Source organism: Artibeus jamaicensis, unplaced genomic scaffold, assembly GCF_021234435.1.
Source record: "Artibeus jamaicensis isolate MK-2021 breed Jamaican fruit bat unplaced genomic scaffold, CSHL_Jam_final contig_471, whole genome shotgun sequence".
NCBI lineage: Eukaryota > Metazoa > Chordata > Mammalia > Chiroptera > Phyllostomidae > Artibeus > Artibeus jamaicensis.
The window spans coordinates 1,883,640-1,904,306 of record NW_026521850.1 but is presented as its reverse complement, the minus strand read 5'-3'; positions in this window follow the sequence as shown (position 1 = coordinate 1,904,306).

Sequence of the window (20,667 nt, the reverse complement as noted above, 5' to 3'; positions counted from 1 at the left end):
GGAGAGCTGCCCCCCTCACGTCGCTGGCTGGGCTTCTGGAAAAGGGCCGGTTTGTCCGGAGGAAGGCTCATCTGTGCGGTGCGAGTTGCCAGGTTCCCCTAGAACACCCGAAGCTGGCCTCCAAGTCTGGGCCCTGAAGACCGTCGTTCCTGGTGTCCCCTGAAGGCCCGGGCCTCGGGCTGGCAGGACAGAGCAGGACACAGGCAGTGTCCTGGGACTGAAAAATGAGAGACTCGAGCTCCCCCGAGGAACCTGGAGCCGGCCGGGAACGCGGGTGGGGTGGTGAAGGGGACCCTGCCCTGGGCGGGAGGTGCCACTTGGGAGACGGAGCTTCTGCCGGGCTGCCCTCTTGAGGTCTGGGGACCCAAGCTTTAGGGACAGGCCGGCAGCAGCGAGAGCCTGTCTCAGAATGTCCTGCCTCACGCCCTGGGCTTGAGGCCTTTGTAGGTGACAGCGGTGAACCTTCAGGGCACGGGTCACCGAGAGTTGCAGTGTCTTCCCTGCTGGTGCTGGGACTTAACCAAAGGCCTCGGAGGATAGAACGAGCCGAACCTGACACCTGGTTCCGGGACACGTTTAAGTGGGAGTCCACTCTGCTTCTGGAGCCGGCGGCCCTGAGCGGGGGCAGGAGCCCGGGGCCCACCTTCCGGCTTCATCGGTTCTCTGCCTCCAGGGAGGGTGCGCCACTCTGTCCCCTCAGCGGAGACACGGGCTGGTCCTGCTGGCCACTGGAAAGAACTGAGTGACACTTGAGGAGATGCCCCTGGGCCAGACAATGGGTGGCCCGAGCTTCAGGGACGGTGACAGCGGCGATGGGTCGCGGCCGTTTGGTGACGAGTGCGAATATGGGGTTCACCGTAACCTGTGAAGAAGAACCCAAGTTGGGCCCCTTGGGGGGGGGGGTCGAGGGTCAATTCCTCAAAGACAGGCCAGTGCAGAGGAGGTGAGGGCGGGGCGCCGGCTTTTCCCGGGTGGGTCCAGGAGCCAAGCGTTTCCACTGCAGTGAAAAAGGAGTGAGGGACTGTCACCCGCGTGCCCCTCCTGCCAGGCTGGCCCCCGAGGAAGGGGGCTCACTTCTTCTGTTCCCCTGGGGACTGGGCCCAAGTGCAGGAGCCCCCAGCCCTGGCTGCCACCTTGCGGGAAACCCGCAGGCCGGGGCCCCCGGGGCCCCCGGGGCCCAGGGAACTAGCAGGGGTGGCCGGGCTGCACCGGATGGATTGTGAGGGATTGGCGGCGGAGGGGCTGGGGGACCGTCCCCAGGGACACTGGGAGATCTGCCCCCAGCATTTCCCGCCGCACCTACTGGGGCACCTGGGGGCTCCGCACCCACAGCCCCACACCGGCCTCCCCTGAGACTCCAAGTCCCTGTCTCTTCTGATTTTGGGGGGCAGCGAACCCCGCAACCTCAGTTCTCTGACGGGTCCAGGACGAGTTCCTGGTTGTTTGGGCAGCTTGGTCGTGTTCTGAGGATGGGGTGGTGGCCTCCCAGCCCTGCGCCCATGGGGGACGGTGGCTGAGGCCTCGAGGGGCCCTTCCGAGGCCCCTTCCTCTCCCGTCTCCACCCGCCTGTTCCCTGTCTGCCACTTTCCTCCGGCCTCTTCCCTCTTCCGTGGCAGCCTTTTAAGGGCTGATGGGGCTCCGAGCCCAGGGAGGGCCGCTGACCCCCGCTGCTCCCGGACTGTCTGCCAGCGGCTTTCTCACACCCGTGGAGGTGATGTGCGGGGCCGGCCGGCGTGTGCAGGGGGAGGCCCAGCTGCTGGCGAGGGCGGCCCAGGCCGCCTGGAAGCCCCTCCGTGGACAAGGGTGGGTCTCAGCTGCCACGGCAGGCTGAACGTGGGTCCTCACTGGAGTCCGTGTTTGTTGCTGCCGTGCCCTTGACCTTCAGAGCCGCGCTCGCTGCTCATGGCATTGCAAGTGACATTTACAGCAAGGGCGCCGACTGGGAAGTAATTGGGTTTCCTCTGAAAGCAGCGGAAGCAAAGGAGAAGCTGCCCAGGACATTGGACATTTAAAGGGCTGAGGCTCCCTCACGGGGAAAGGCATCCTGGGCCCGGGGCCGGATGTGGCCAGGATCGCCGGCGATCAGGCCCCCGCCGCGGGCCAGGCTGCCCTTCATCCGGCCGGGTGACGCCTCGGGCGCAGTCTGTCTGCCCGGCTCTCACCGTGGGTGCCACTGTGCGGCTGCCAAGTCCCTGAGTCAGGACCAGTCTGTGCTTGGGGCCTGACTGCCCATTTCTGGGGCCACACCCCCCCGAAGTGACTGCAAGGCTGGCCCGATGGATGACAGTTGGGTTTCTCTGAGGAGACGCCCAGCCAGAGTTGGATCCTTGCCATCAGCTGGGGCATGGAGGGGGGATACTTAGGCTCATAGGGGACGGTCCCCACGTCCACTCAGGAGACCCCTGGGTGAGCACGGTGGGGCCGGAGCAGCAGCCTGCTCTCCGGGAGACAGAAGGGCAGTGGATGAGGGTGGCCCGGGCCGGGCTGGGGTGATGGTGCAGGTGCAGTCCCTGTGTGTGGAGGTGACATGCCCTAAATTCCACGGTGGTGACTGTACATCTGGTGGACATCCCGAAAGCCACAGGCCAGTGCACTTTCAGTGGGAGAGTCCGATGCCCTCGGAATGGCGTCACAGTGAAGCTGTTAAACGGCGAACCAATGAGCCAAGCCCCCACCCCACACGCCCCTGCAGGTTCCGAGGGGAGGGGTGGGCTGTTCGCCTGCGGGCCCCTGCCGGGGCTCTGGGCCAGGGCTGGGCAGGGAGGGTCCACAGGCCTCTCCTGACATTTGGGGAAATGTCCGCTGAGGAAGGACTGGCAGCGGGGGCCGGGCACTCCCCGCGGAGTTCGGGGAGCAGGGGGCACAGCCCCTCCCCGGGGACCAGGCCGTGCTCCGCAGCGACAGCAGCCCCAGGGTCCAGGGGGAGCCGCTGGCTCCGGAAGCCCGTTCTGGGAGAGCCCGTGGGGCGGGGTGTCACCCTGACCCCCCCACGTGCCCGTTGATGCGCCCCGCTCTCCTGAGTTCCCCCTGGGCCACTATTCGTGTTTGCAGGAACGGTCCAGGTGGATGGCAAGGCCGGGCCCTGCAGCGCTCGCTCACGGGCTCGAGGGCCCTCTCGCAGCCGCCATCATTCTTGGGAGGAGGTGATTTAACCTCTGGTCCGTGCCAACATTTGCGTGCTCCTCTCAAGTGATGAAAGCAGTGTAGAGCCCTGGGGAGCTCAGTTGGTTACAGCACCGTCCTGATACGCCAGGGCCGTGGGTTCGATCCCCAGTAAGTGGAGGCACAACCTGGTGTCTCTGTGTCTCTTCCCTCCTCCTAACACCAGTGTTCAAAGGTAGCAGAAGCTTAGCGTGGAGAATTTGGAGGATAGGAAATCTCTGCAGGGGAAATATGGAAGTGCCCATGGTGGGCGGTGGTTCCCCACCTATTCGTGTCCCCCCGAGGCCTGAACTTTCCTCGAGTGAAATCATCACGGGAAGTGGGGGGAACGCGACCCAGGACTGGGCTGGGTTCTGGGGATGCAGTGCGGGGATGGCCCGGGCCCCCCGAGGCTGCTCCGGGGTGCGGATCACGGCCTTGCTGCCGGAGGCAGCTTCCCTGCAGGTGAGCGAGGCCGCGGTCCCCCACCTCTGAAGTGACTGGAGGCCTGTGACACAGTGGCGCCTCGTGAGACTTCCATCAGTGACACAGTGGCTTCCCTCCGCCTTCAAATCACCAGTCTCAGGGCTCCGTGGCCTGGGCTCCCTCTCCTGACGTGTGTCCCCCGCCTTCTCCGACTGACTCTGGACCACACTGGGTGTGGGGGGCTTAGTTGGGGGTGGTGACTCCTGCCTCTCCTTGCAGCCCCCACATGGTGACACCGAGCATCTCCGTGGCCTGCGGGATCTGCCCGGAGCTTCCCCGGTTCCGCTCCTGCCTGATGGAGGCCCGCCCTCCCCTGCACTTCCAGCCGAGTGTGCGCGCCTCTGCTCGGTCCCGGAAATGGGCCCGCTCCTTCTCCTGTCGTGTCTGTCCCACTGAACGGCGGTGCTCGGTCCGAGTCGGGCTTCTCCAGTGGGTGTTTGAGGCTTTGACAGGGACGGCGCCCCCCTGTGGGGGACGCCTCGGGGGTAGCTTTCAGTTACGGGCACAAGCTTTCTCCTGAAGGAAATGTCTGGGGTGGCCTCGGTTTTAGAAACATCCTTTATAGGATTTTAACATAAAAAAAGGTACACATTGTGAAGACTTGCTAAGGTTAAAGTAACTTAAATAAACCCTTCCAATACAATCAACTGAAAGGACAAATTTCTCTCAATTTGATCTTAAAAAAGAGGAAGAAATGGACACTTCTCTCTCTCACTTGCTGCTGCGTCGTGTTCCGCGTGTTGGTGTCACAGCCGCGAGGGACAGACAGCGGTGGCTTTCCTGGCCGACGCTGCACAGAAGGCACAGAGCCCCTGGTGTCCATTCCATGCAGAGGGTCTGGGCCCCCCGCACCCTGCTCCCCCGAACCGGGCCGCCTGCAGACGGTGGGAGAAAACTCCAGCAGGGGAAGCGGCAGGGTGGCCACAGGCGCCCGCCCCATGGGGACAGGCAGGACCTCAAAGAGCCGCCACACTTCAGAAGTAAGAGGGATCAACTCGGCGCATCTTCCGAGCAGCCCGCTCCCATCAGGCTCGGGGTGTGTGTGTGCGCAGGTGGGTGTGGGTGCTCCTCTGCACGTGTGTCGTGCCCTGAAGAGGGAGACCTTCCGTGTGGGTCCATAAAGGGGAGACTGTCAGCCTGGACCCTCGAGGCCACGCCTCCCCTGGTGTCACCAGCTGAGGCCCCTCCCGCCTGCTCTCCTTCCTTTCTGGGGTGAGCTGAGTTGGGCCCAGAGGTCTGACCGGCAGGGCTACCCAGCGGGCCTGGCGCCCCAAGAAGCCCGCTGGTCTTTGCAGGCCAGTTCAGACCCTTGCCCCTCACGAACCTGAGACATGAAACAGTCTTGGTCTCGGGTTGTTCTGACTGGAAGGAGCCATGGCACGATGCCGCCCCCCTGACGGCCGGTGATCCACTTCTGTGACAGGCACCGCTCAGCTGCAGTGACATCACATGGTACAACCCGGCTTTTGTCACACTCGTGGGGCCCAGGGGTCGGGACTTTGGGCCCACACAATGGGATGGCTTTGCCTCTTCCGTGTTGGGCTGGAGGTGACCTGAGGCTGGACCGTCACACGGAGTGAGGACATCTGGGCTCAGCTGTAGCCGTTGGCCAGAGCATCCACCTGTGGCCTCTCCCAGTGCTGTGGCCAGTTTCCAAACTGGACATCCCAAGGGAGGGTCCAGGAGACTGGGGTTCCAGAAAGACCAGATGAAGCAGCCAGGCGGGTGCTGACCAGCCCCTGGACACATGTGGTCCCCATCCCCCTCCTCTCCTGGAGTAAGAGGCATCATAGCCCACCCAGCTCCAGGGAGAGGGACAGAGACCCCTGATGGGAAGTGGGCTCCTAAGACCGTTTCGGGGCTGGAACGGAGCTTCACACAAATGTTTCCAATGAAGGAACACCGTGTTCTTATGTCTGGGGCAGGAGGGACCAGCCCCCGGGGGCAGGTGAGGTTTGCAGACTGCCCCAGCCTCAGAGCTGCTGCATCCCTGCTGGAGCTCAGCATGTCTGGCAGGGAGGAGAGAGCCCTGGCTGGTGTGGCTCAGTGGACTGAGTGCCAGCCTGAGAACCAGAGGGTCGCCAGTTCGATTCCCAGTCAGGGCACGTGCCTGGGTTGAGGGCCAGGTCCCCAGTGGGGGGGGTGTATGAGAGGCAACAACACACTGATGTCTCTCTCCCTCTCTCTTTCCCTTCTTCTCTCTCTAAAAATAAAATAAATAAAATCTTTTAAAAAAGATAAAATGAAGAATTCACATAACACAAAATTAACCATTTTTGGACGTGAAACTACCTTCCCTGTCCAGTTCCAAGTGGTTTCTGTCACCACGGCAGAAATCCTGTCCCCGTGGCCATCAGTCCCCACCCCCGCCCCCCACCCCCAGCTCCGGCCCCAGAAACACTGTCTGCTTTCTGTCCGTATGGAGTTGCTTATTCTGGGTAGTGCGCATGAAAGGGGTCACCTGACGTGTGACCTCTTGTGTCCCTTGGCGTGATGTTTTTGAGGTTCATCCACGGAGCCTGTGTCAGAACCACGTCCCTCTCCAAGGCAGAGTGGATGGGCCACACGTGTTCACCTGTCACCCGTGGGGGGCCACATGGGTGGGCTCCATGTTTTGGCTGCTGTGAACATTTGCATGGAAGCTTTCGTTAGAATGTTTCCAATTCTTTTGGGGAAGCTCTTGAAAAAAATGGGGGAGAAGCCGCTGGTCAGTGCCGGGAACGTGCACGGGAGTGTCCCAGAGCCCCGGGCCCTGCTGGGCCGTGCTTCCCAGACTCAGCTTCTGACAAATCCTCCTTGAGCTTCCTGGCCGCTCTCTCGGGAACCAGGGATGAGAGTTTCCAGCTCCACGCCCAGGAAATCAGTTCTGTTCGGTTGGAGGCGCCCAGAGAAACCAGGACCCACTTCTGTGGTGACCCGGTGCTGAGGGGCGGGCTGGTAATAACCAGGGCTGCCAGTCTGCACAACCTGGCATGTTACGGGGGGGGGGGCGGGGGGGGGACAGGCCCCTCTGTGGGGGGCCTGGAGATTAAACACCTTCCCCTCAGGGTCCTCCTGGGGCAGAAAGAGCCCTGGTGGGCCGGGGCCTCCTCCACCTCCTGCTCTTGGCCCTGAGTCTAGGAGACCCCATGGGCTGAGGGGCGGCCACACCCAGCAGCCTGGCTGGTGAGGAGGGACAGGGGAGCCTGGTCTGGGTGGTGAGGGCGCCGAGGCCAGTCCTTCTTGGGCCCACGCCTAACCCCTGTTGTCGCCAAAGGGCTGCAGGGCCCTGGGCCACCTGGCCGTCCGGCTGCCGGTCCGGCTGCCGGTCTGCAGTGCCCCTCTGGGTGCCGAGGGGGCCAGGTGGAGACAGGGGCGGGGCAGGAGGCTTTGTCTGGTTCTCACATGTGTATCTCGTGGTTATGAACTGCATGGTGCACCCAACACTCACGCCTCGGAGCCCCCATGGCCAGCGTGGCCGCGTTTGGGGACAGGGTGTGTGGGGGCCGGTCCGGGTCACGTCCTGGTGGGGCTCTGTCCTGGAGCACAGAGGGAGGGCTGTGGGAGGGCACAGCGAGGAGGAGCTTCTGCTCCCCCGGAAGGGAGGCCTCATCACGGACCTCCCTGGCCCGCCCCTCGCCTCACGCAGCCCGAGCCCTGCTTCTGTGGTTTTGGTAACGGGGTGCAGAGGAGCAGACTCTAGCCCCCGGGTGCCAGGGTTCCCCCGCGAGAGGAGTGGAGTGCAGGCAGGAGAGCGGCCAGCAGGGGGCAGTAGCGCCCTGCCGACAATTCACTCCAATACCAAGGAAACCGGTCCCCACACCGCAAGCGCCCCCTGGAGGCAAGGCCGGCGCCGGCTCCCGGCTCCCGGCTCCCGGCTCCTTGGAAGCTGGGCGCGGTAAGTCCCTTTCCTGGCGGCCGTTCCTGGCACTGACCATCCGCTTGCCTTGAAAGAAGGGCTTCGGCAGTTTCCTGAGTCTCGTCCAGCCCTGCAGGTGGGAGGAGGCGGGTCTCTCGCCCTCTCTGCTCAGGCCGGCTGACCACCAGGGGCTCCCAGGGTGGGAGGGCTCGAGGGTGGGAGGAAGAGGCAGGAAGAGCTCAGCACGTGTCTCCGTGGGTGTCCTGTCTGTCTTCTGTCCCCTTCCCAGAGCAGCAGCCCCCGGACTCCTGGGGGTGGGGACGGTCTCTGCTCAGTGCCCAGGTGACCAGAGCCAGGTCCCAGACCTCTGGCCCCAGGCAGGCCTTTGGTTCTGCTTCACAGAGAGGCCACCAGGAGGAACTCCTGCCCCCCACGGGCTTCTCCTGGGGGCAGGCAGGTTCTGAGGGCCTGGGTGTCACGCAGGTGTTGGTGGCAGGTGGGCAGTCCTCAGGTGCTCTCTGTGGCCCTCTGCTGAGATGGACTGTGTCCACCACCAGCATCAGCTCCGGACACTGGCCCTGGTGCCTGGAGATGAGGGCCCCTGGGCTCACTTTGTGCCAACAGGACTGTCTCTCACCGACGGAAGGACAGGCTGGAACACCCGCTGTGGGAACTGTGGGCTCAGGTTGGAAGGCTGTCCCCCGGGGGCAGGGGACTGGTCGGGACGGAGTGCACAGCACTCGGCTGGTACAGAAGCAGAAGGCTCGGAGCAGGAAGGCGGGTGTTGCTTCCTGCGGGGTCGCTGCACTGATGGACGGTCACACTGCTGGGACTGAGACCCGGCCTGTGCCAGGGGCTTGCCAACAGCGCATCACGTGACGCCAGCGATTCCGAAACATTTTCATCACGTGGCACACGTAACCTAATTACCAAAGTCCTGCAGCACACCAAAAAAGATATATTTTGCTGACCTGATCCCCCAAATAGGGATAACTTTGATTCGTTCACACCGGACAGCTGTCGTGCTGGCTGTGGTCATTGGACAGTTTAAGGGAAAAGAGGTCAGCGCCCTTGACCCAGCAGTCCTGCGTTACAGCATGCGCTGAAAATTCTGATGGCGGCGTGTGGGTCGAGAATCACTGCCCAAGCCACGGATGGGCGGGGACACGGATGAGGAGGCACGTGACAGAGGGTGACAGAGGAAGCAAACTCCTGACCGTAGCTGGCGGGCGTTGGCGCCTGCGGTGACGCGAAGGTGGGGGGGGATGGGGAGCGCGCGGGTAAAGCTGCGCCTGCGCTCCGGGGCTGGGGGCCGAAGGTGTTCATTGGTTCACACACGTGGTTCGCACACGTGAACGCACGCGCTCCGTCAGCATGGTGGGCGGGGCCACGTGTGTCCCAGGTGCTGGGAGGAAACGCTTCAGGGGCAGAGTTTGTTTTCGTGGGATTTCTGAGGCCCTTTCAGCGTCCGTGGGGACGGGGGCCCTGGGGACCGCTGGCTGGTCCCTGTGTGACGGTGCAGGGCTTCCTGCCTGTGCTCGAGGGAAGCCTGGCCCTCCTGGGGGTGCAGGGTGGCTGGTGCCTGCGGTCAGAGGGCATTCTCCCCGCATGCTGCCCACTGGGTACCCGTCCCCTGCGCTGTCCCCTGGCCGCCACCGTGTTCCAGCAGGCTTTGAGGACTTACCGGGAGCTGGGCCCCTGTCTCCAGGCCTATGGCCCGCGACATCCGAGATAGCTCTTCCTGACGTTCCGCAGCGCAAACCCCAGCCCCCTGCAGCCCCCTGGGTGGGCTTCACATGGACAGTGATGTGTAACATTGTTTCACGGGACGCTGTGCTCCTTCCTCCCTTCGCCAGCAGAGCCTGCACTTCCTCCTAAGGGGGGTTTCCCACCACAGCTGCCCGCCAGCTGCTGGGCTGCAAACGGGAGTCCTGACCTCGGGGCTGTCCTTCAGGTCGGGAGACTGACAACACGCCGGTGGGCCTTGCTGGTGGGGGGGGCATTTGGGGGCCATGCTGCCCCCGGGTCCCCAGCCTCCTGTCGTCCTTGCACTGGAAACACCAGTCCCTGCAGGAGCCACCTGAGGACCCCCAGCCCACGCACCTCTCCCTCTGGAAATCTCCCCTCCTGTGGTCCCACCTTGGCCTGGGGTCCCACTGTGCCCCTCACCCCCGTATCCTCCCAGCCACCAGGCCTGCTGGCTCTGCCCTGACATGGCTCTGTCCCCTCTTCCCCTCCCCAGGCCACCAGGGTCCTCTCCCTAACTCATCTGTCTGCCACTCGGGGTCCCCTGCTCAGGACCCCTCACTCCCGTACCCAGCCCCCCCGGAGTGGTCCCTGCTGAGCCCTCTCTGCTGGCTCCCGTGGCCCCGGCCACTTCTGCTCTGTCCCCAGCCCCTGCTGCCTGCCCAGCCTGGTGTGTCCCCACCCGACCCTGCAGGCTTGGGTGGGGGACGCACCCCTCCCTGGGGCTCCCACGGGGCCGGCACACACCTCTCTGTTGGGCGACCAAGTGGCTCGATCCACTGTCTGCCCCAGACCGGGCACTCTGGGGACAGGGCTACCCGGCCCGGTTCACGGCAGGGCCCTCGGGCCCTTGGTTGGGTTGAATAAATCTGAAACCATGGCCCTGGGCCCCAAGACGTCAGAGACAGCTGCGCACAGGCAGGGATGCTGGGCGTCCTCCCTTCAGCTCGGCCTGACCTTCTGTCCCCTTGGGGCCCTGCCATCCCTGACCGTGGGAGGTCACCTCAGTCACCTTGTGGGGGGGTGGGGAGGGGGCCTGCCGCTGTCCAGGACACATGGGGACGGCCTGCTCCTGACTGTCCACAAGAGGGCGCTGGGAGCCCGTCCACAGGAGCCTGGGAGAACTGGAAGCTGGGGGAGGGTGAGGGGCTGCTGCAAGGGCGTGGGTTGGGGGGGGGGCTGCCTGGCCACGTGCCAAGAGCAAGCAAGTGCAGGCCTGCTCTGGTCTGCGCAGACACCAGGCCTGGGAGGGCTGGGCAGAGGGGCCCAGGCAGCAAGGCGGTCCCGGGTGTGAGCAGAGTTCCTGTGGGGGCGGGGGTGGGGGGGGCGGGCAGGTGGCCCAGTTTGGCGCTGCCCCTGGTGAGACTTCAGGCCGGGTCCCTGCTGCCCTGGGCCATGCTTCAGCTCAGCAGTCCTTGGCCCCAACTCATGGCAACGACCAGTGTGCTGGCCCCCGGGCACTGGCGTCTGTGTTTGGGGCTTGTAGGGGCCTCTAGTTGCCCCAGGAGGTGCTGCTAACCCCTCAACCATCTGTTTTGTGTGACGGGGGCCCGAGGCCAGGTGAGGTGGGTGGGAGCGGGGGCCCCTGCAGGGTGGCCGTGGTCAGGGCAGGGGGCACAACGGGGCAGGGTGGCTGGACAGGTGGGTGACGCAGCTGAGTCCGTGTCTTCAAGGCCGGGAGCAGCGGCCCCAACCTGCCGGAGGGAAGGGCGGGGTCTGGTCTGGGACGTGGCCGGCAGGGTGTGCCCCGGAGCCAGGTCAGGGTGAGAAGGTGGCGGGGTCCTCCCCGGGGGCAGGCAGAGCAGCCGGGCACAGGAAGGGGGTGTGGCCTCGGGGTGTCTGGGGGCCTCCCGCACAGGAGGAGGCCAGCGGCAGGGCCCGCCCGGCCGGGGAGAGGCGCACTGTGGGTCCCGGGCTCAGAACACGGGCTGGTGAGCTCGGAGGCCACCTCTTCTCCAGGGAGGGGCGCGGTGGTCGGCCCTCTCCCACTGTCACCAGCCCCTCCCCAGGCTGTGCCCGGAGCACATCTGTCCTCTCCTCGGTGGTCACACTGCCACCCCAGCCCAGGTCAAGGGTGTGTCCCTGCTCTACCCCCAGCCTCTGGGTCTTGTCTTAGGGTCACCCCTTCTGGGATTGGAGGAGGCACCTTGAGGAATGGGGGGGTCCTCCGGAAGCCGGGATTGTCCTGGCCACGGGCCAAGCGGGGGCGAGGCTCCGTGCGTGTGAGGACCCAGCCTGGGCTGTGTTCCTGAGCCGGGCACCCTCGTCCCTACAATGGCCTGGCACCGGGCTTGCTGGCGGAGACAGGGCCTTGCTTCCCCGCGGGGCCAGTCCTCCTGAATGGAAGACGGATGCCTTTTAATTTGTTCCAACTTGACGCAAACCCTCACACCCCCTCGAGAAACTGGGTCACCGAGCACAGAAACCCTTCGCTGGCTCGGACTCAGAATCCTTGCCCATACCGTGCCCTGTGCTTTTATCGCCCTGAGTGAGTTCCCTCTGGACGCCTGGGCCGCGGCTCAGCGTCCGGGAGGAGGAGGGCTGCTCGGGGAGCGAGCCGCCCACGCTGGAGCCGAAGGAGGCCTGGGAGGGGGTTCGTTCACTGCCTCCCTTTGGGGGAGAGGGGGTGGGGCTCGGTGCCGCCCAGTGTGGAGGTGGCATCAGGGTTGGCGACTGGTGCCCGTCCCCCCGCCCCAGTGCCGGGTGCTGGGCCTTCCTGGGCTCGGCCCCCTTGCCCGTGAACAGGTGACCATCCCTGCTCTCCAGGGTGTCAGAGTGGGGGAGGGCCCCTGTACCCCAGGCACCCACAGGCCGGCAGGTGCCCACACCTCCCTCTGGCCTCCCTGATGCCGGGCACGTCCAGGTGCAGGTTCGAATCCGGCCGAGTCAGCAGACCGGATGGGGTTCTGATGGGGCAGACCCCCCAAGGGCCGTGCTGTGGCAGGGGAACTCACCCAGTGGCCCCCCGGGCCCTGTACGTCTTGGCCAGGCAGTCAACTCACACCCCGGGGCCTCGGTTTCCCCATCCGGAAATGAAGAGGCGGAGATCCAACCAGCTGAGCTGTGTGGGCTGAAGGAGGCGGGTCCTGAGTGACACCTGCAGGGAGGCCGCAGGGCGGGGCCACAGGTGACACTGACAAAGTCCTTGCTGTTTGGCTCTGCGAGTCGTCCCTGGTCAGGCAGGGGCCAAGGGGGCGGCCTCAGAGGGTGGTTCTAATCACCTGTGCAGGGACCGCACCCCTGCCCCGGGCTCACGCATCCTTTCTCGCCTGGGGCCTCTCTCTGCGGGCAGTGTGCCCACAGGGCTGTGGCGAGGCCACGAGAGGCGCCTGACCAGGAGGTGCTGGGGCTGGAGCAGCTGCACCTCAGTTTGAGTCTGACCAGGCCCTTGTCCCCTTCCTGAGGACGGGCGCCCAGGCCTCCGCTCCTGGCTCTGGGCTCTGTCTCTGCGGCCCCGGGGGGCCCTGCCTCTGTCCTCGTCCTGTGCCTCCGCTCGTTGTCCCTCCGTTTGTCCTGCGTCCACCCTTCTGTCCATTTGTCTGTTCTTCCATCCACTGTCCACCCACCTATGTATCCATCCAGCCGTGCACCTCCGCGCCTGTGCACCCATCCACCACCCGTCCATCATCCATCTACCGCCCATCGACCTTCCGTCCATCCGTCCATCGGTCTGTCCGTGCATCCAACCGTCCCTGTACCTTCTCGTTCTATAAATGTTCTTGACTAAGTTACCTGCCCGTTTAGGGAGCGGGGAGGGAGAGACCCAAAGGGAAAGACCAGACTCCGTCTCTGCCCTGGCAGAGCCAGCAGCGGCCTCCCTGGGGGCGGAAGGGCAGCACAGGGAAGCTGTGCCCGTGGAGGTGGCGGGGCGGGGAGGTGATCCGGGAAGGCTGCCTGGAGGAGGAGGACGGGCATCGAGGCCGAGACTCCGGAGGCCCCTCTCCTGGGCTCCGTGGTGCGGCCGGTGGAAGAGAGGAGGCGGCACCCGCGGTCTGTGTCCACTGCCCACGTGGGGTGGTGCCGCCAGGCTGCCCACGAGCCATCTGCCTTGTTCCTTCCTCTGCGCCAGAGCCCACGTGCGCCTGGCTGCCCGCAGTTACCCGCTGCACTCGTGGGCTCCAAACCGCCCCCGCCACGGCGCGCCCAGGGGTCCGGTGTGCCGGCGGGGGAGGGGCTGGGCCTGGAGAGCCCAGCGGGACCTGGGGTGCGCTTCCCGGGGGCACCCACTCTACCGTTTGACTGGTGGCTTTGTATCCAGGGTTTGGTTTCATTCTGGTGACTGTCCCGGGAGGTGGCAGCGCTGTGACCGTTGCTGTCCATGGAAGTGGGAACTGAGGAGCCAGGGACTTGACCCCCGTCAGGAGCCCCCAGGGGCAGGACGGAGCCTTCTCCTCAGCGGGAGGTGGGACGTGTGGCCTGTGTGTCTGCAGTGTGGAGGGAAAAGGAAGGGCGTGCCCTCTGCTGGCTGTGGGTGGGGGCGGCTTCAGCTTTCGGGTGGGGCTCGGGGGACGGGCAAGGGCACGAGGGGCATCGGGAGGGTGCGGAGCCCTGACCCTGCACGGTGACCCCGAGCTCCACTCTGCGGAGGACGACCTTTTGTAAGTGCGCTCGCGCACCCTGTGTCTGGTGTCCAGGGGTTCATTTCTCAGGCGCTGTGGCCTCGGGGGGCTGGGTTGGTGTTGGTGCGCGTCCTGGGCACCATAGGCTGTGGAGCCGCATCGCCGGGCCCTCCCCAGAAGGTGCCAGTAACACCCCAGCAGTCGCAACAACCAAAGTGTCCCCAGACATTGCAGAGTGCCCCCTACTTTGAGGACAGCTGACCTGAAGCCGTGCTCACGGTGGACAGGTGGGTTGGCTGTGGTCCGACTGACCACGGGGCCGGACTGGGCAGAAAGGCCGGCAGGGGTCCCGGCCCCCTGGGCAGAAGCAGAGCCTTGCGGAGCTGGAGTCGGAGAGAAGGGGCCAGCTGTCAGGCACAGGCCTCCTGCCCACGGAACTGCCCACGGAAGGGACCCTCTGTCCAGGGGGGCGCGACATGCCTCGGCTCATCCAGATCCTGGCCTGTGCCCTCTGACCAGCCCTGCTCACAGACACGTCTGCCCACCTCTGGGAAGGAGAGAACTGAGCAGCCAGGGGTGTGGATGGAGGGCGCTCGGACCTGCCCCCAGATCATGGAAGGTGGTGACTCCAGGCCCAGGGTCTTGTCAAAAAAGAGCAAAAGCAGAAAGGCCCACCTTGGGGAGCGTGAGGCCAGTCGGCCGCACGGCCCCGCCAAGACGGCAGACTGCCGGGCAGACAGGTCCTCACGCTGGACGCTGTGCAGCAGGAGGGGAGGTGGGGGTCAGCCAGGCCTGCCGGTTCTCCCAGGGAGGAGGCGCCCCCTTTCTGGAGGAGAGATGTAGGGGGAGGCTCAGCCTAGAGGGGGACCGTCCAGGGCTCTGGGACAGGCCCCCTCTTGTTGCGCGTGTCCTGATGTCCCCGTCTGGAGCCGTCCCCTGTGTCAGGGCAGACAGGGCAGGGTGGGAGGGCTGTGGGGGGACCACGGGAAATCAAAGTCGTCTGATTGTAAGGGGACGTCATTTCCTGGTCTTGCATCTAGGCTTCCGTTCCACGGGGGAAGGTGGGCCCTGCCCGGGCCGGCTGTGTGCCACTGGCGGCCGTATCGGGGTGGGGGGAGAGGTGGGAGGAAGCGTGGCGAAGGCAGGAATCTGTCCCAGGCCACAGGCGAGGAGCAGGGGCTGGACCTGGCTGGTGGTGGGGGGTGATACTGGGTGGGGCTTGGAGGCTGGGGGTGGAGCAGGGCGGGGTTTGGAGACTGGGGAGAATCAGGACAGTCTGGTACGGCCTGCTGGGGGCGAAGCTGGGGGCGGGGTCTGGAGGGTCTGCAGCCTCTGAGCTTCCGTGGGTGGGGAAGAAAAAGGAGCAAGTTCCCTGGCTGGTGTGGCTCAGTGGACTGAGCGCCGGCCTGTGAACCAAATGGTTGCTGGTTTGATTCCCAGTCAGGGCATGTGCCTGGGTTGTGACCAGGTCCCCAGCTGTGGGTGTGTGAGTGGCAACCACACATCCGTGTTCCCTCCGCCTTCTTTCTCGGTTTCCTTCCTTCCTCTAAAAATGAATGAAGACAATCTTTAAAAGAAGAAGAAAGTGAAGGACTTGGCGGAGTGCCCTGCACTCTCTGATCCGAGCAGTTCACTGTCCTTCGAGAACCGCAAGGCCTGGATTTCTTCCTGAATAAATGTCGGCTCCTGGCCTCTGGGGGCTTGTGTGCCCCGGCCGAGACCCAGCTTCCTGGGACCCCGAGTGTGTTTGGGCTTCAGGAAGAGGGCCCAGAGGACCGGGGACAGCCGGCCCAGTGCCTCCCGGGGAGGGACGGCCTGTGTCCGGAAGCGTCTCTGACAAGCTGCTGGGGGTGGAATGGAAGGGAGGCCCCTCTGGTATCCTTGGCGAGGCCGGGAGGTGCCCCCTGAGTCCCAGAGTCGGCGCACTGATCTCTGTGGGTGGGGAGGGGCCGGCAGGGAGGCTGCGGGAAGGAGGGTGTGCACCGGAGGCGTGGCTCCTGGAGGGCCCAGCCACTGCTGCGCTCGGCCCAGTTCCCGCAGAAGCTCCCAGGACAGAACCTCCGCCCCTCACAGCTCGCTGGTCACTTTAATTTCCTTCTGCTGCTTTGATCTATAAGATGCCTGTCTGCACCCGGGAAAGTCTTTTCTCAGACAGTGCTGGCTCTACCTCACCATTTAATAGTGAAATGTGGCATTTAAACATTTCGTGGACGGCTGGTCAGTTTTTATCAGGGAGACCCGTGGGCTGGAGGTCAGTGTGTGGTGTGCTGGTCCTGAGGCTCAGGGAAGCTGGGCAGGCGGGACAGTGGAGCCGGGGGTTCGTCCTGGACTTCTGTCCAGAGAGCTGCGATGGGGCCCCAACGCTGCGGTCAGGCAGAGGGGGAGATGGCAGGGGGTCGGGGAGCAGCTCAGGCTGTGGGTGATGATGATGGTGATGGTGACACTATTTGTGCGAGCCTGGTGTCCCATAGGCGTCTTATCTTCATTGCCGCCTGGGCCCTCCCTTCTCCCTGGGGCTCCCAGACCCTCCCCTGGCCCCGATCTGCAGGGTCACCAGGCACAGGGCGGACATCCAGGGTGTCCCCAGGGCTCCGTGCTCCCGAGGGGCCCATACACTCCTGCACGCTGGGCCTGCCCGGCAGCCACTCCTTCTTCTGAGAGCCTTGAGCGGACCTGCCTCACTCATCGTCTCAAGAGCACCGGGAGCCAAGGCAGGTCCCTTTGTGTTGACAGGTCAGGCCTGAGGCTGGGCAACCAGGCCCCGTGGGCGTGAGACCTGCCCCTTTTCCTGGTCTCCATGTAAAGTGTGGGTGACAGGGATGCGGGTGCCGTGGGGGCGCCCAGACATGGCCTGGCTGGCTCCGTCCGAGGGGCATCTGCTTGGAGCTTCAGTGAGCTCCCTGCCCCGTCCCCCAATCCAGGTGTAATCTTGGACACCCCAGTGTTCAGGGCCGTGGACACTGGGCAGCGAGGACAGTGACTCTGGAGAGGGGCACCGGCTCCCTGCCTTGAGGGAGTGCTCGGGCCGAGGCACGGAGGGGCCCCAGGAGGGACGGGTGGGGGCACTGAGCGGAGGAGATGGACCAGGGCAGGGTGCCAGAGGGAGGGGCTGTGCAGGCGAGAAGTGGGTGGGAGGCTCCAGGGGGCCCTCATCTGTGTGCCGGCCGGTATGTGCACGGGAGTAAAACCCCCGGGGCCTGGAGAGGACCCCCCACCCGACAGGACCGGGGTGGACGGCCCATTCCCACCAGGCGGACGGGGTCACGGGGGAGGGTCCGGAGGGCCCGCCTCCGTCGGGAGGAATAATGAACCGGGGTCACCCACTGTCTGGTCCTGTATGAGAAAAGCTTAAAGGCAAGACCTGGAAGGTCCCAACCATTCAAAAGAAACGTGTCCCAGAGCAAAATGTGGCGCCATGGAGATGAAGGAAAAGTGTGCGGCACCCAGCGGGACCTTCGGGACATCCGGCACTCAGGGAAGCACCACCAGGTGCGCAGGAAGCGGGGCGGGGGGCGCGGCCCCAGCGGGGAGAGGGGCCAGTCCGTGCCCCCAGCTCGGCACACGCCCAGGCGTTAGCACTGGTGGACGAGGAGGTGAGAACGGCTGCCACTGTCTTCCACGCGCCCAGGGAGCTCGAGGGAACGTTGGGCGTGTGAAATACGGGCCCGGACCCTGGGAGGGACCCCAGGCAAACTTGTGGAGTCTGGGATGACAAACACTCCGGGCAGATTCAGCACCGCAGAAACGAAGGTCAGTGAGCGCGGAGACACGGCCACGGAGGCCCCCGAAATGCAGCAGACGGGGACCCGCCCCCCGGGGAGCTGCAGGGGCAGGTGGGTCCCCGACGGGAGAGGTCAGAGGGCAGCAGAAGAATGGTTTGGAGACATAAAAGCTCCTCAGTGTGCAGATCTGATAAAAACCACAGCCCCGCACATTCAGGGTGCTCGGCGAACCCCGGCCCGAGACGCGGGAAGAGAACCACGGCCACGCCTGCTGCGGCCGACGCGACACCCCGACGGCGAAGAGGAGCACCGTGGGCGCAGCCAGCGGGAGGAGACACGCTCACTCAGCAGAACGAACACCAGGGAAACGGGGATTTCTCATCGGGAGCAGCCAGGCGTCTGGAATTCTGCATCCGGTGACCACATCTTTCAGAAGTGAGGGTCAAGGAAGGACTTTCCAGGTGCGCAGAGGCGAGGGAACTGACCACCAGCACCATACACTCACTGCAAGGAGCGCGGAAGGGCGTGTTTCGGGGAGAAGGGAAAAGGTGCTGCTGGAATTAGGGTTCACTGACCGCCAGGGGGGCCGATGTGGCTAGATATAAATAAATACACAGTGTCATCGGTTATTTGAGCCTCTTGATCTGCAGTGATGACCTTCGGGAACACCCTCTGGTCCACACCCAGCGCCACCCAGGTTCCCTGCACCCTACCTTCAAAGGCCCGGGGTTGGGGGGGCAGGTACAACTCCTGCCCTCCTTCTCCGGAGGAGGGAACTGAGGCACAGGTGACCCTGAGGAGCTGGCGGAGAGCAGGGGTCAGCGCAGGGCTGGAACCTTGCCCTGGCTCTCCCCAGCCGTGCTGTGTGCCCTCCGCTCTCCCGGCCCAGACCCATCCCTTCTGTCTCCTGGGAGCCCTGTCCATCCTGGGGTGTCCGCCCAACGCTCAGAGCCCGGGGTCTGGCCAAGGCAGAGGCGGGGCAGGCTAGAGCCCCTCACTGCTCAGCCTGGCTTTTCACTGCACTGCTGGAGCCTTCCTGAGTCTCCCGGAGATGGAATAGGGGCCGGGGCTGTTGCTGTGGCAACCACTCATCATTTATTGATGGCCTGAGAACCCACTTGCTCAGCCACCAGGAGTGATTTGCTGGTGCGTGTTTCCTTGGTCCGCTCCACCGGAAGGCGGGCTTTGCCCTCAGGCCGGCAGGATGGGTGGAGGGCCGGGGGAAGACCCCTGACCCCCCTGCTCTGGGCCTCTATGGGGCACCAGGAATGACCTTTCCTGCTGCTTCTTTGAGAGCTTAGTCCCATGTGGGGTCACCAGGGCGGGCCGACCGGTTCCTGTGGGTCTGGGTGTGTTCAGTCCCCCACCCCCCGCTTCCCGGCCACACATCTGGCTGTCTGAGCCCTCCTGCTCTGCCGCGTGAACCTGTCTCCAACTCCAAGTGCGCGCTCGTGCAGGAGATGTAGGGACAGCTGCTGAGCCGAGGCGCGATAGCGGCCGGGGTCAGCCCCTGACCGGACTTGGTGCGCCCTCGTTGGGCCCTTCCAGGGCGGCTGGGATCACAGTAAGTACCCGTGTGGCGTGCGTGGTTAGTGAACAAGGGTGTGGTAACGTACACATGACACAACACGGACGGCCCCCCCCGAGTCTGGGCGCAGGGCTCAGCGGCATTAGGGACACACACGGTTCCGCAGTCCACACCACCGTCCCCTCCAGGGCTGTCCGTCCCCCCACACAGACGCTCCGTCCCTGTGAAACGCCCACCCCACGCCTCCGTGGCCCCACCATGGACCCCCTGTCGCTGTGGATCCCACTGCTCGTGGGGCTGGGGTCACACAGGATTGGTCCTTCGTGTCCTGCGCCCTTTGGCTTGTCTCACTCAGCGCAGTGTCCTCCGGGTTCATCTGCGTTGGCCCGGATTTCCTTCCGTTCTGAGGCCGAATCACATTCCATCGTGTGGAGGGACCACCTGTAATCCCCCGATGGGTGCCTGCTGACCAGCCGCCTGCCACCTTCCCCTCTCCTGGGGTCACCTGGCCACTCTGAGTGGGCCTCACGGAAGGGCTCTCTTTCAGGATGGCCTGAGCCCAGGTCAGCCCTGGAAAATGACCCGAGTCTTTGCCCAGACCCCTCCCTGTGTGTCCCAAATGGCGCTCCAGCCACAGCCCCTCCCTGTGGACGCTTCGGGTGGAGGTGCCCAGCCCCGGGTCCCCACAGGTCACTTGAAGGGACCGGAGAAGCATTGGCCGCCTGCCCATGCGGTGGGTCAGGACCCAGGACTGGTGGCATTTTCTCCGGGGAGGTGCCCATCCTGCTTTCTGAACCTTTAGCGGGCTCTCCCGGTCCTTACGGGGTTGGAAATGCAGGGCGGGAGCGGCAGGTGTGGGCGGGGCCATCCCCAGCTCCGGGTGGGTCCCTGGCCACACCCCCCCCAGGATGTGCAGGCCCCTTGGGCTCTGTTGTGCGGAGTCTTGGACGAGCGCTGAGGCTGCGGTTCTCGCCTTCGACCGCATTGGAACCACCAGCCTCCAGGAGGGTCGCATCCAACCAGGAACAGGGACGCGGGCAGCATTTGCTGCAGAGGGCGCCTCACCGAGGAGTGGGCGGGGCAGTGGGGGGCAAGCGGAGGCGGCGCGCGGTGTTTAGGAGACGTGGGCGAGGCCCAGAGAGCCTGTGACCCTGACCGTGAAGGGGAAAGGCAAACAGTGGGGAGCAGTTCAGAGGCAGCAGGGGCGCAGCCACGGGCCGCAGACGCCTCCAGGGTCCACAGACCAACTGGGGACAGGACAGCCAAGAGCACAAGCGAAGGCAGAGGCCGGGCAGGCTAGAGCCCCTCACCGTTCAGCCTGGCTTTCGCCGTGTGAAATAGGTCCACGCAGTGGAGAGGGAAGGCTCAGACAGCCAGACCTTCTGGCGGGGAAGGCTGGTGCCCCCCCACCCCAACCCCCAGCCCTGCAGCCCCGTTAGGGAGGAGGGGCCCCGCCTGCGCGCGCGGAGGAGTAGGCTGATGAATGGATCTGCAGAAGGGACGTTAGGGGTCTGCAGGGAACGCAGCAGATTTTTTGCAAGGAAAGAGCCATAAATCAGGCCGGTAGTTTAGCGCCATTAGCGTCTAACTGGATGGTCTAGTGGACGTGCACGGGAGCGGGGTGTGGGGGTGTGGGGGTGGGGGAGC